The sequence below is a fragment of the Ambystoma mexicanum genome, chromosome 1q, assembly GCF_040938575.1.
Source record: "Ambystoma mexicanum isolate Mex_15411 chromosome 1q, UKY_AmexF1_1, whole genome shotgun sequence".
In the NCBI taxonomy this organism is placed as follows: Eukaryota; Metazoa; Chordata; class Amphibia; order Caudata; family Ambystomatidae; genus Ambystoma; species Ambystoma mexicanum.
Genome location: NC_090922.1, coordinates 567,171,135 through 567,186,219, shown reverse-complemented (window position 1 = coordinate 567,186,219; position 15,085 = coordinate 567,171,135). Strand labels below are relative to the sequence as shown.

Here is a 15,085-nt window from a genome sequence, read left to right as displayed (position 1 = left end):
CATATATCCAAGACCAGGAAAGATGCCCACTGGCTCCCCATCAAAGCCTGCATCATTTTCAAAACATTATGCATCACCCACAAATGCATCACAAAAAAAGGACCCATCTACCTCAACAACACTCTGCATCCTAAAACTAATATTAGACTACTGAGATCCAATGACAAACTCCTCCTGGACCCCCCCCGATTCAAAACCGCAAGAGCAGGGGGCAGCAGCTTCACCACTCTAGCCCCCAAACACTGGAACACCCTACCCACCACCATCAAAAAAGCATCCTCCTTCACGACCTTTAAGAAACAGCTAAAAACCTGGTTATTCAACCAATATTAGCACCCAAAGATAGGTCCCCTCCCACCGGATACTGCTGTGAATACCTAGGCCACTGTATATTTTTGTGAATATGTTTGTAACCTATATCATGTAAAGCAACTAATGTAATGTATGAATATGACTAATTCCTAAGGCATCTTATATCCTCGCCGTGACACCTGAGGGTCTGGGCGTGTAACAAATAAATAAAATAAAAAATAAAATAAATAAGTGGTACTGGCTGTTACAGGGTTTTTTAAAAATATTTACAGACACAATGATGGCAATTTTAATGTGAATTTTATTGATAGAAATGTCTGTTTTATTGTGTATGAATTTGTATTTTTATCATCGATTAAATTGAAGTGTATTGTTAAAGTTTGTACAACAATAACATTTTTGTTAAAAAAAAAAGAAGGACATTTGAGACAAAGAATCCACCCTGAAGCACCCGAGAATGTCTAGGAAAAGCAGATAGGTAATGCTCAACTCTATATGCTCCCTGATTAGATCCAGACTGTCCATACATCTAGAAATTCATTCTGTACTGTAAGGTGAAAAAAACACTTCAACACATGATATCAGATATATGCTACTGTACCCAGCTAAACACAAGGTAAACAGCTGCACTTACAGGAGTGGATCGAGTCTTGGGTGCTTCATGAAGCTCCCTACACCAATGCGCAGGAAAACAGGCATCAGTTTGCCAACATTGGGGCATTGATGGCGATCCCAAAATGTTGCTCAGTCATGGCCTGACTATCAGGGTCATCAGACGCACAAGCACCTGCTTCGAATCTTGATGAATGTGCCTGTAGTAAAAACACTGAACAAATTACTACCACAAATGAGCATGAAATGGAACCATCTACTGAAGAAATATCGAGCTGAACACTACCTCTAAATAATGGTGCTCATCTTACATGCATAAGGCTTGCCAATGGCACTCTTACGATTAGCCTAGTTGCTGATCTATGATTTTTAATTACACGCAATAGCTGCAAACCACACAAACAGGGCTCGATTTACTGTATTTGGCTTTGCTTTTGGGTATTTTCCCTGGCTTTCTCTTACCCCTTTCTGAAACGGGCTACGTATATACATAGAAGGGTCTCGTCCAGATGGGGTGGGGAGTTGGACTAACCCTTAAGTTGCACTAGGGGACTCCAGTCCAATTTGGGTGCTCACGGTATGCTGAACAGGTGAAGAAAATCACGGGTGGTGTAATGTTTTTTCTCTCTTGAAGATGAGAATAATAGGGTGGGGAATGCACCATATCTGGGAGTAAGGTCACAGGCACACAAAATGTTTCACATCAGTGGGATATATTAGGACGTCCTTGCATGGGAGTGAAGTGTCTTCACATGAGTAAAGTTGAAAAACAGTTGGAGATTCCAAGGTTCTGATTTTCATGTGGTGTACTCGTGACCGGAGGCTAGACGCACCACAATTTTGCAAAGGATGTTTTATTGGTCATTTCATGCAATGTCTGCAGCCTGAACATGTACACAAAAAGGTAAAGCGTGGGGTTTTACTTGGGTAGGTGTGAACAATGAGCGTTGCTCCAAGAAATCCTTCTAACCTCGGAAATCCGTGTCTAGGAAGTTGAGTGGTCCAAAACTACAGCCCAGGTTACTTGCCAAATGAATGAGATGTCTTGATTTGTGTGGCAAGGGGTACTAAGTTTGAAGTACCAAAAGTTACTAAATTTACAGATTTTCTAGATGTGGGGAGGAGTTTTCGAATGTACAATTGATTCTCACCTAGATAGATCTAAAATGACCAAGACCTCAAGCTAAGAGACAGGAGGTTCCTTAAGGAAGACCAGAAGAAAGTTCATGTTGGTATATATTTGGTGCGCCCAGCACCACTCTGGAAAGTTGCACTCCTCTCCACCAGTACAATACATGCTTAATAGTCTGGACTACATTTTCACCTAGAAGATTCGGGAGTTTGCAGTACTATGGCAAGGGGGTTACCAAACCACTCCCTGTGGGACAGTAAGTGGCACTTTTCCATGACCTTGTCTCTGAGGGACACATTTTTGAAGAAAATATCGGCTCGACTGACAGTAGGGGCATGCCTTTAGAGTAGTCATCAGGCGTAGCTGTCGCTCTTTGTATCAGTGTCCATAAAGCATGACATAACCAGCTCTGCATCTACGAGAATATCATACAATCTAGAAATGCACAGACAGATCTATCCCAAGATCAGTGACACACACTTTCGAAGGCCAAATTAGACCTAACCACTGTAAGGTTGTAACGGTCATACAGAGATATGAATAACATCATTGGAAGTCAAGAGATAATCCATACAGCAACAAATCTGGACGCAAGTTAGCCTGGTTTATCAAATCCGAGGGTGATAGTCAACCAATTGTCTCTGTTGGCCGGCCAGACATGACTTTGCTATGTTCACAAGAATTGATAAAGGATACCTTCTTCCACCACTACTGGGCCCTTACGTCCCAGAATGGACTGGTTGACAGGAAGCAAAGTCTAGAGGCCAGACAAGATGAACACATCATCAAATTACCACAAAGTGATGGGGATTTCCTTGAGGGTCCATGTCATGGTACACAAAGTCAAAGAGGCGGTACATGCCCTGAGAAAGTTTCAGGCAATGAGGAGTTGCCTGTAAAATTTCCGGCATTGTGTATACATGTACTAGCCCTAATCTTGGAATGGGTCTTTATTGAAGCCTCAGAATCTGGTGTCCCCCACGCCCCAGGTTAATGCACAAGGCTTGTTACAGTGTTACTCAAACTGGGCAAAGATTTGTGTCTCTCTAATATCCTATAGCCCCCCTATCTCTTACAATCCCTAGCAAAATCCTGGCCTTAAGAAAGTTGTCCCATCATTGAACATGTGAACCAGATAGGATTTGTGCCTGGATGCAACACTACGATGAATTTACGTAGATTTAAGCATGTTATTCATGAATCTACTTTCTCACAGGTTGACCACACCACGGTCTCCTTGGACACAAAGGTTTTTGGGTATAGTGGGGTGATCTTTCGTGCTTCACATTCTGGGAAACCTAATTGTAGGTCTGGGGAAATTGATTTCTTCAATGAGCCCTTGATAAGAGTTTAGACTAGTGGCTTTATCTTTGGGGAGTGTGCGGTGGAGCACCTGACCAGACACGGGAGACAGCTGACTCAGCTCCTCTTTGCCTTGGTGATAAGCAGCTGTTAAACACTGACATTGTATGCTAATCATGTTGCTATTTTTATGGGATTTGTGAGGAGCAGAAGACTACAGGAGTGGGCTAATACTGGGGTCATGGAAAGGAATGCAAGGCCATGAATGCGGAATGGGGAGGGGTGCACCTGGCATAGTTCGTTCAACACTAGCTTGATGATTCTGGTTAAAAAGGCTTCTCTATTTAGCATAACCGGTTATATGTAGGTCATGCACTATATTGCACATGTGGGCGAGGTGTCACAGGCTCGGGGGTAATGTGCCATGAGCTTTTCAAGGATGGTGATTAGTGGCAGGGTGAAGCAAAAAGAACATGCATAATAAACAGTGCTCTGGTCCAAGACATGCTGGCTTGTTAGGCACTGTGTTTTAGACAGTGCCTTACAAGCCTATATATAGTGTGCCAAGTTGCTTATTGTATCCATTTGTTGAAAGCCTGGTACTGTTACTGCACATGGTCTGTATGTAAACTGTGAAGCATGAGCGTGTATTGTGCAGCCCAGTGCCTAACAAGACAGAACCGCAAGTGGTGACAAAATAGTCAATGGAATATAAAACCTGTTACGCCAAATAGAAAAGCCTTTTTAACCAAATTCTCAAAGCTTTAAAACTCTGCGTATTCACTAAAGAATAGCATAGGAAATAGGGGAATGGAGACATAGGGTGGAAATTAGAGGTACAGGGCAGGCAGGGTTTTAGAAATGCAGCAACCAAATGTCGACAAGCTAACCCCACTTTTTACAAAGCTCATGAAATTGCAATTAAATAATTGCCAAAACGCAGATATCAGTGTATACAGTGTGCACGTGCACCTATGCACACCCTTTGTGCTCACAATATTCGAATTTCACACTTCTGCTTAGTACCCTGGTGCTATATTCAGTTGCACCCACGTGCTAATAATGCTTGCACCATGTAAATCAATACACCTTCACGCTAATAACGATTGCACCCCTTTGTCAGACTATTGTACCCACATGCTAATATTTCTCACCTTTGCCTTAATATTGATTGCGTGAAAATGATTTGCACCTATATGGTAGGACTGTGTGCAGCTTGGTGGTTACAAATATCTAGCATACCTTTGCACATTCACATTAACCTTTGCATACATTTATACATCTGCCCACTAGTGCTCTCCTATATTGTTTGTACTAGAAAATCTAATAACTAAAATACCAATGATCTAACACCTTGGATAATAAATGATTCCCTGGCATTGGCACATTTGTGCTTATTCAACTGCACCTTTGTGCTGAATTCAACATTATTAATGAATGCCTTTTGACAATTCTTTAACCCCTTTTACTTTGCTTGAAGTTTAGTGGGTGTGCTTGATGCTGTGGTGGGGCAGCAAAATACTTTGTAGCTCCATTACACATAGAGCATTTCCATTTCTGTGGAACATGCCGGGAGCTCCATCTTTGGGAATTCTGTAGTGGTGCCATAATGTTTGCAGAACGTATATAGAGGTATTCCTAGTAGACACAACCTTGTTCTAGTGCAAAGGATCTGCTCCAGCAGTGGCAAGGAGACCATGGGCCAGAGTATCGAACACTTGCACCAGTGCTAAAAAATTTGCAAATGCTTAGATCACTGGTAGAATGGATTTCTGAACTCTGCTATGGTGAACAGATGTTCAGGAGGCTGCCCTAGTTTAGTGAAACAGGGAACACTTCTGCGAAGTTAGCCAGGACAATTAAAGGTAGCTTGGAGATCAGTCAAGGCCAAGTCTCAGGAGAAGTGGGGGTGATCTGAGGTCTCGGATGAGCACACACAGCAGGACAACAAGAATTACCCTTTGACAGTAGTATATAAAAAATATACAATGTATTAGCCCCAAAACAAACACGTGAATAATGAAGAACACAGTAATACTACTACTTAGACACTAGGTAAAATATATGTACAGTCACTTTTCGGTCAATGCAGTAAAGTGCAGATTCCCGCCAAAACCTGTGAGGAGGGAAAGTAAAACTATCCCAATGGCCAACTCCAGAAATAGATATTCTTAATTTAAGAAGCCAAGCCCTATGAAGATTGGAGCCTTGTTCTCAATGTTCTGTTTGTGCGTATACACTTTGTTGATGCATAAAGCTCCCAAAGAACAAACTTCAATAGGAAGGAAAAGTTAGAAGAGGACACTGGGGTGTGAGGAATTCGGTTCCAAGAGTCAGGTGGGTCTGCTACGGAGAACAAAGCTGTCCCCAACTTTCGGACGACTATAGGAAGCAAGAGCCACCCAAGTCAAGACAAGGTCCACAAGGGATCCTTTGTGCGTATAAACGGTATGGATGAACAAGGGGCCACTGGCAAGTAGTATGATTATTCACCGCCCATCGCTCACTCCGGGTTCAAACTTGGCAGGTTTGAAGGTCGCCTGTACTACGAAATCCCCTCCTAAGTGCAGATGGGGGTCCGATTTACATATGGAGCTGGATATCTCGTCACAAATGCAGGACAAAGAAAGCAGTGATGCAGCTGGTCTCGGGACACTTGAGGAAAGGCGAGAAAGTTGCCAGTAGCGACCGCCACTGTCGCCCGGTGACGCAGGAGCACCCAAGTCTCGCGGCCCAAAGCAGTATGGATGACGAGATTTGGCAAGAAGAGGCTTTGCAGTGCGAACTAGCATTCTCCCAAAGCTCCAACCGAAACTCGATGTAGCAATGCTCCAGCACGGGTGCCAACGTACAAGCTGGTCAGTGAACTGGAAGGCCCAGGGACACTTCCGAGAAGGCTCTTTTGCAGGGCACCAAGGAGGCATTGAGAGTGATTGGCCCCACCTCTCAAACGGGTTGAAGCACCTCTGCAGGTCTTCGGAGATAGAGCGCAAAGCAGGGCTCTACCGGGACAACAGCGTGGTAAGGGTGCCAAACCTCTGTGCGGTTCCGGACAGTCCTTGGATCTACTTCGCTTCGTAGGATACTTGTCTCCGTGTATAGGTCGATTTGGAGCTAAGGGTGCTCTGCGGGTTTGCGCTTAGGCTGCCTCCTCATATCCCAAAATCCAGTGAGTGCTCGCACCAAGCTGCCCAATGAGGAGATCTGCCCCACTCATGCACGCCAGCAGTGGTCCAATCAGGGACCACTGCGGCTCTCATGCAAACCAGACATCCTCGGGTCACAAAGGCCAAGGGGGAAGGCAAAGGGACAAAATGGCAAAAGGAGAAGACAAAAGACTTTGTGGCACGGTCATGACGGACACTAGACACAGTCAAGAGCTCAAATATATGTGGCCCCGGAAGCAAAGGAGGTGAAGTGCAGGAAGTGTTCCGGTGTTCAGGGGTGAGCTGTGCCTGGCTGCCGGAGAAGTTTGCTTTCTAGGACCCTTGAGGCCCCGGACCATTTTTCCCTCTCCTCGGCACGCATTGTGAAACCACAGCTACTCCTTCACCTTGGAGCGCTGCCAGCCTTGGGAAAACAGCTGCTGCAGCCTTCTCCACTTGAGGCAGAAACCAAAATTAGCCGGCAAGGTAAGCCCTCCTGGCACCCCTTGCATTGCAACCTGAAGCAGTCTGAAGCGCTCCCATAATCATATGAGCAGTGAGCGCGCACGCATCCCTGAAAAATACTTGTAATGATTGCCTGATTTGGAATTGGCGTTCCACTTGTTCGTGTGTGCGCACTTTGTGATTAAGTTCACTGTATATTTAGTTTAAAGATGTGAAGGCAGGCGCTCTGTTACCAGTCTTTAGCTTCTCCTCCTAACGCAAGTTTTCATGACTTCATTAATCTTCAGGGAGGCTGAGTTGGAAACAACTCCCTCCAAAGCACAAATCTTCCCCATCAAGGGGTAGGTTTGTGCTATGGGGGGAGTTGTTTCCAGTCACCTGCCAGCAAAATCAAGTGCGAAAAATACAAGTACCAGAATCCTCAGAGCTAATTAACTTGTCACACCTGAAACAGAAATGCAGACCCGCCTGAAAAAACAAAAACTCAGCCTCCCTGACGATTGATGATGTCATGAAAACGTGCGTTAGGAGGAGAAGCTAAAGACTGGTAACTGAGCGCCTGCCTTCACACCTTTATACATTGTTCCAGGAGTCCCGGGCTCACAAGGCAGTAGCAGCAGGGCCATCATGCCTTACATTGGAGAGCCACAACCATGGCTTTCCCACTTCCCCCATCAAGGGGTAGATTTGTGCTATGGAGGGAGTGATTTCCAGTCACCTGCCAGCAAAATCAAGTGCGAAAAATACAAGTACCAGAATCCTCAGAGCTAATTAACTTGTCACACCTGAAACAGAAATGCAGACCCGCCTGAAAAAACAAAGAAACTCAGCCTCCCTGAAGATTGATGAAGTCATGAAAACGTGTGTTAGGAGGAGAAGCTAAAGACTGGTAACGGAGCGCCTGCCTTCACACCTTTATACACTGTGTATTTAGCGAGCTGGGCTCTGCTCTCTGGGGCCTGCCCGGATCTTTCAACATGGCGGCAGCCTTTTACTATCCCTGGAGGACCTTCCTAGCCACACTAGCCTTGTGGTGATTGGCCCACACAGTCCTTTTGTTCACCAATCGCGGAAAGTCAGCAGGCGAACGCCAGCCCCCACTCAAGGCCCACACCTTGGCCCTGTCAGGCCCAAGGAGGGCCTGGGGGGTCTTACCCCTGTTCTAACTATGCTCTGTCCTCCTGACTTATTACTTCTCCCCATGTCATGGGAGCCTAGGCTATCTATGCTCCATGCATTCATACAAATGAGCTTGGCTGACTTCCTCCACGATCTCTCCTAAGTGCCGTCTGTGCCTTCCACTGCTTTCTTTGCTCGCCACAACCAACATTCATCTTCCATCAGTGCACTTGTGACTCCCAAGTACATCGGATTTAGGAGTGTTTAGTATTTCATCTGTAACTTTTCACATCTCTGTACCACTTATCTGTGCTATTCTTTTCTGGTTTGCATTCATTGCTTTGTGACTTCTCCTACTAGGCCGCTGGTGAGTTTAGCGAGAACTGTACTGTGCAGCCAACCTTCCTTCTTTCCTTGTCCATACATCTGCCGACCAACGTCTCTCTCCATTTCGCCTATATTCTCTAACTGCTACACTATCACCTATCACCCCCTCTCACAAAGTCTGTTAGAAAAAAGCACAAGAAAGGCATCTTTCCATTGCAGACAACTATGTCAGCGCTTCCTCTTGAGAATGTTTTACTGATGTCCTCTTCTCTGTCCCCTCGCCAGATCTATGCCCCCCCCCCCATCTCATATCTACTCTCTCTGCTTCAACATGCTTTACCATTAACGGTGGCACCAAGTGGGAGGTCCTCTTGACCGGCTTCTCATCCTCACGTTGCTTCGTTAATGTCTATCACAATGGCACTATCCTGGTTCAGGGTTGTTAGGGAGAATTCTCCAGAATGGCTAATTTCCCTTACCTACTGAGTCCCTCAGCAGCTTTGCTGGATTTCTAGGATTTATTCTTTTCACACTCTTGTGTGAGCCTTTTTTCCCCATCTCTTACATGTGTTTTGCTGTGTATGTTTTTACAATTCGTGTGATCTTGGGCTATGGAGCTTCACCTACTCCATAGGCATCATCTTTTTACTGTGTGTTACACAGCACCTTCAGTGCAGTGACACAGGGTTGTCTTTTAGACTTCCCACCTCAATCAATTTTCTGGGGCTGACTACTGTCCCCTAGAAAAGATAAAGTTGCCATTAACTTTATTTAGTCTCTTTAATCACGGACCCAGTACACCCCATCTTAAATGGAGTACTGGAAAGGGTTAATAGTTATCCCTTTTTGTCTATTTCTCTTGGAGCATTGTTTCGCTCCCTTTTCATCAAGACTTGGCTGGTGGCAGTGGTTACTACCCTATTTTTCATACCGCGTTTATCTTAAATAACCATAGTATTGTTTTTGGCTATATTATTGGCCTCAAACATAAACCCGCTTGACCAAATATATTTTATTTCGGTTCCGGCTGGATTTATTCGCCATTTCTTTTTGTAAAAGTTTTTCTCGTGTTTTTCTCCGCGTGCCAAACCAGGTTTGGTCCCTTTGATGGCCGTCTTTTCACGGGCTTCTGCACAGAAGCCCTCCTTAAGGCGCCTGAAAGTCTGGGTAGGCAGGATGTGAGGGAGGGGCCTTAGGACCCCTGCCATGGGTTCTCTTGGTAACCCAAGTCGCACTCCTGTTTGATTGGCTGGATGACTGTCCTTGCCAGGACAGCCACCCTGCTTGTGATTGACAGCCAGGCTGTGTGAATGGGGGAAAACTGCATAAAAAGCAGGTCTGTGGGACTGAGAAGGCAGAGTCGCCACTGGAATGAAAGAACCGACGAGGAGCTGACCGAAGAGGGCCCCTACAACAACTGAACCGCCCGGTGAAGCCCTGCTGCAGGTGCGAATCTTCAGACTCCAACGACAAGAGAGGATCCTCCAGGAATCATCTTCTCTTGAGCTGGTGGGACCAACCAGTTCGCCCAAACTTCAAGCCAGGACCCCTCCTCTGGTCGAATTCGCTGTACAGAGCTACAGTGGGCCGGATAGCCAGGAAGGTCGGACCCTGCTTGGGTTTTAAGGAGCGCACCTTTTATTTGTTGCCTTGCTCTGCTGCTGGTTTCCAATCCGAGGGCTTGTCCTTCTCTTAACATTAACCTTTCTGACAACCAACTTCGTCCGGAACTCGTGGCACGAACTTTACTGCGAACTACCCTGAACCTTGTGATCTTGAGCAAAAGACTTTTGTCCTATTGACTTTGGCCCAAAGCCATTTTTACCTGATTCTATCACTGTAGTTCCTCTTGCTCAATTGCCCCGAGTACTTACCTGTTGGTGTGGTTCAATTTCTATTTAACTTTGTCTTTCCCTCCCTTTTAAATTGGTGGAGTGCCATTTTGCTCCCACTTCATTTTGTGAGCGTAACTTGTCTGGAACTTATTGAGAGTGGCGTGGTGTATTAAGAGTGTGATTTCTAAACTGCTTTACCTTAGAGAAATGTTATACAACTGATGTGTAGATAAATGTATATTCTTTTACTCAGAAACCTTGAGTCAGTGCTTGTTTGATTCATAGCAATTGTTGTCGTTTGTCTAACTATTTGATACTGCTCACTTACTCTTGAGATAAGTCTGGCTGCTCAGCCATCGCTACCACTTTACTGTGTAGTACAGGCTTGTACCAAAGGTGAATTTGTACTGTCACTTGTAGTCTTAATTGTGTGTGGTGTTCCCAAAGGGTACGGCATATAATTCTGCCTAACACGGGTCCAAAACCCAACCTTCTCTTTCACCGGATCCTGCCTTTTCTCATTAACTTCATTCTCCAGCATGGGGTCTGGCATGGATTCACATGCTCATGAATATTCCCCGTCGTCAGGCTGGGAATCCTCGGTAAAGAAAAATCAGTATCAGTTTCGTTTCTGATCTGTCTTTCGTAGTAGTAACCAATCACTGATCTCTGCGTCATACTGATCACAGCCAATGACTGCCCTCTACCTAAGCCCCGCCTCTGGCAGCCATCTTCAGATTTTTACCGCACGTTCAAGTGTTGGGAGTTCTCATGCTTAGCTCTCTAGCTTTTACTGCGTGTTTTGCGCTTTTTCAGGTGAATTTTCACATTTTTTCGGTTAATCGAGCCTCAAGCTCCACCGTTTCTACTCCTGTTAACGGCTACCCGTTACGGGATTTTCCTACGCCCCCAAGGGTGAAGATTTCGACGAATCAACTTCTTGGAGGATTCCAGAAGATTCTCGGCATACTTCGAGATGGCCCAGGACGCGAGTTCGTCACCCGGACCCAAGCTGTTTCGCAGCTGCCCTGGATGCGGGCTGCAGAATGTGTTTAAGGAAGACGAACATTTGCGATGCCTCTACTGTCTTCATGGGGACAAGACTCATGTAGAGAAGGACTGCCAGATCTGCAAGAACTTGTCGGAGCAGACCAGGAGGAACCGTCGATCCCGTCTCGCCAGCTGGTTGGAGAAGGGTTCAACGGGTGAGAAGAAGAAGAAGAAAGGGTCCGAGCGGGCTTCTAAGTCCTGTGCAGGTGCCCCGGCGACAGGGTCCCAACACCAGGCCAAGCGCCGCGAGTCCGCTGGCTCCGGGAGCGCCGAAAGGTCGGGCTCTTTGGTCGCCAGGCAGGGCGCGCCTTCCCCGGCACCGTCAACCACGAGCCAGCGCTCCGGTTTGGGGAAGAGGAAGTCCGAGACCCCGGGTAAGCTTCGAGAGAAGCTCCGTCCGATCTCGGAAGAGGGGGAGCGAGGCGTCGCCCCTCCCCCTAGGGAGAAGGCCCGGGATGCACCTAAGGTGGTGAAGGCCCCTACCCAGCAGACAAAGGCCTCTATCGAGGCAATCGCGGCGACTCTGGCCAAGTCGGCAGAGACCCCGCCAGCGGAGACTGCCTCTGGGACTAGAGTTTCCCTGCCGCCAAGGAGGGAATCCTCTTTTCAGCCCATCGTCATGGCCACCATGATGGAAGAAGCAAGGGGGGGCACGGTAGCCTCCTCGAGCTCGGAGTCAGCCTCAGAGGAGGAACTGACCGAGGCCGTGAGGAACCTCGAAGTCCAATTCGAGAAGGTTTGATCCCGTAAGGAAGATTCTCGGGAGATAACCGAGGAAGACGATGATGGCGAGGAAGAGCAGCCTTCCCTTCGGGCGGAGCCGGAACCTAGGCCTCAGGATGGCTCGGCGGCCATTTTGTCTGCGATCCAGTCCTTATGCTCTGAGATAAGGACGAGATTCCCACGGCCCAGGCCGGAGGACCCGCAACCTGGCCCGTCGGGAAGTCCTCAGTACAAACGACGGAGGACCCAACCCTCTCCTCCACTCGCCCCCGTAAGGCCTACAGTTCCCTCCTCATCCTCCCACGAGTCGGGAGATGACGGTGCGATGGGCTCGACGACGGGTTCTGAGGGCAACGGCGACGGAACGGGTCTCCCGTCTCCCGGGCCTCGCCGCCCGATGAGATTGGCTCATTCCACGCCATGATCGCCAGGGCGTCCGAATTGTTCCAGCTCTGCCCGGAGGAGCAGAAAAAGGAAGGTTTCCTCTATCAGCGCGGGGAGGCCAAGAGGAAGATTGTCATCGCGGTGCCTCTAATCGATGACATCTGGGAGGAGGGCCTGTCGGTTCTCAAGAACCCCTCCACGGCACCAGCCAAACGGGAACGGTACGAGAAGAAGTACCGGGTCCCCGAAACCGCTCCCCTGTGCCTCAGGGCCCAGCCAACGCCAGACTCGGTCGTCTCGGCGGCGGCGAAGAAGAAAGCGGCGGGGTCAGGAGCCTCGACATCAAATTCCCCGCCAGACGGCGATGGAAAGAAGTTGGACGCCATGGGGCGGCGGGTCATTTCGTCAGCGGCGACGACGATCAAAGCGGCCAACGCCCTGGCGATCGTGGCCCGTTACGACAGGGAGCTCTGGTTTAAGCTGGCCCCCATATTGGACTTCCTACCAGACGACAAGAGGTCAGAGGCCCTGGAAATACTTCAAGAAGGCGAGGTGGCGTCGGACCACGCCATAACGGTGGCAACCGATATTGCCGATACCGGGTTCCGCCAGCTGGGCAACAGTGTTTGCCTGCGACGACGGGGTTGGCTCCGGGCGACCGACTTCCGTCAGGACGTCCAGACCAGGGTGTTGGACATGGCGTTCGACGGCAGCAACTTGTTCGGGAAGGCAGTGGACGAATCCCTCCAAGCCATAAAGACAGACGCGGAGACAGCCCACGCCCTAGGAGCCCTTCAGCAACGACGGCCCTTTCGGAGCTCCGGAGGCAGACAGGGTGCCTCCAAGGGATCCAGCGGTGGCTCGTCGTCGTACCGCCAGGCGGCACGCTCCTCGTCTCAGGAGGCCTAAAGGGGTCGCGGCAAGCAGGGAGCGCCTCGCCACGGTCGGCAAGGTGGCCAGGGCGGCAAGGCCACCACCTCCAAGCAGGACTGAACTGGCCGTGGTCTCGGGCCCCCACCGAAGCACCCCGGTGGGAGGCCGGCTGACGAATTTCGTCGGCGTGTGGAAGTCCATCTCCACCGACCGTTGGGTGTTGGATACCCTGGCAAGAGGACACTATCGAACCAGGAAGGAAAATCACGTCCCGCAACTGCTGTTGGAAGCATGGGCAATGCTCAGGAAAGGCGCCATCAAGCTTGTCCCGAAGAGGCTCCGGGGTGTACTCAAGGTACTTCCTCGTCAGGAAGAAGACGGGTGGCTGGTGCCCCATCCTGGACCTTCGTCGTTTGAACAAATACACCAGGTCACAAAAGTTCAGGATGGTCACCCTCCAGCACGTACTGGGACAGCTGGAGGAAGGCGACTTTCTATCGTCGTTGGACCTGGAGGATGCATACTTCCACGTTCCCATCCTCAAAAGTCACAGAAAGATCCTCAGGTTCGTTGTCCAGGGACGCCACTACCAATTCAGAGCACTGCCGTTCGGATTGAAGTCGGCCCCCAGGGTCTTTACCAAGTGCCTAGCACCTGTGGCGGCGCGGCTGCGCCTGCAGGGGATTCACGTCTACCCCTACCTGGACGACTGGCTCATCCGCTCGAGGACGAGGGAACTCGCCGTCAAACACACTGCGAGGACCGTCCAGCTACTCACAGACCTGGGATTCGCCATAAACTACCCAAAGTCCCACCTGATGCCGTCGCAGGTGGCCCTGTTTCTGGGAGCGAAGCTCGATACAGTGAGGCGCCTGGCGGCACCGTCGGAAGAACGGACGAAGACCATTCTAGGCAAAGTGCAGCGCCTGCTATCCACGGACGTGGCCAGGGTGAGGTCCATCAAGTCCCTCCTGGGGATGATGTCCTCTTGCATCTACCTGGTGCGCCTCTGCAGACTACGGATGCGCCCTCTTCAAGAATTTCTCGACGCCCGTTGGAGGCAGGCGACGGGCACCCTCGAAGACAGGGTCCCCCTCAACGAGGTGTTCCGGCGGGCGATTCAGTGGTGGGGCGTTCGAGCGCACCTCACGGCGGGCAAGGACTTTCAGACGCTGGCATACCAGGAGACGGTGACGACGGACGCCTCCCTGGAAGGTTGGGGCGCCCACACCGGAGATCTCCACGCAAGAGGCCTCTGGCTCCCGGAGGAGAGGCTCCTGCACATCAACGTCCTGGAACTCCGAGCCGTGTTCTGGGCTCTCAAATCGTTCCTCCCGTCGCTCAAGGGCAAGGTGGTGCGGATCTTCACGGACAACACCACGACAATGTTTTACATACGGAAGCAGGGAGGCACCAGATCCCCAGCCCTATCCAAGGAGGCACAGGATCTGTGGTACTGGGCGGTCGCCCAGGGGATGTTCCTGGTTCCCTTCCACCTGGCAGGAGAAAGAAACACCATCACCGACTCGCTCAGCAGAGCTGCGCGCATGTCACGAGTGGGAACTGCGCCAGGATCAAGTGGATCAACTCTTCCGACGATGGGGCAAACCCCAAATCAACCTGTTCGCAACAGCGACGAACTCGAAGTGAAAGAGGTTCGCCAGCAGGTTTCCCCAGCCGAGAAGCATGGGCGATGCGTTCCCCTGGGACAGCCTATACCTGTATGCGTTCCCTCCGTTGCTGCTTCGACTCATCAACCAGCTCAAGAGGTCCCGGTGCAGGATGATCCTTGTCGCACCGGCGTG

At 49.4% G+C, this 15,085-nt stretch overlaps 1 protein-coding gene across 4 annotated transcripts in view; it reads right to left on the bottom strand.

The window, feature by feature from the left end:
• Positions 1-15,085, bottom strand: part of TRMT1L (tRNA methyltransferase 1 like) — a 1,318,548-nt gene that overhangs the window by 96,085 nt on the left and 1,207,378 nt on the right. The gene's annotated exons all lie outside the window — the stretch shown is intronic.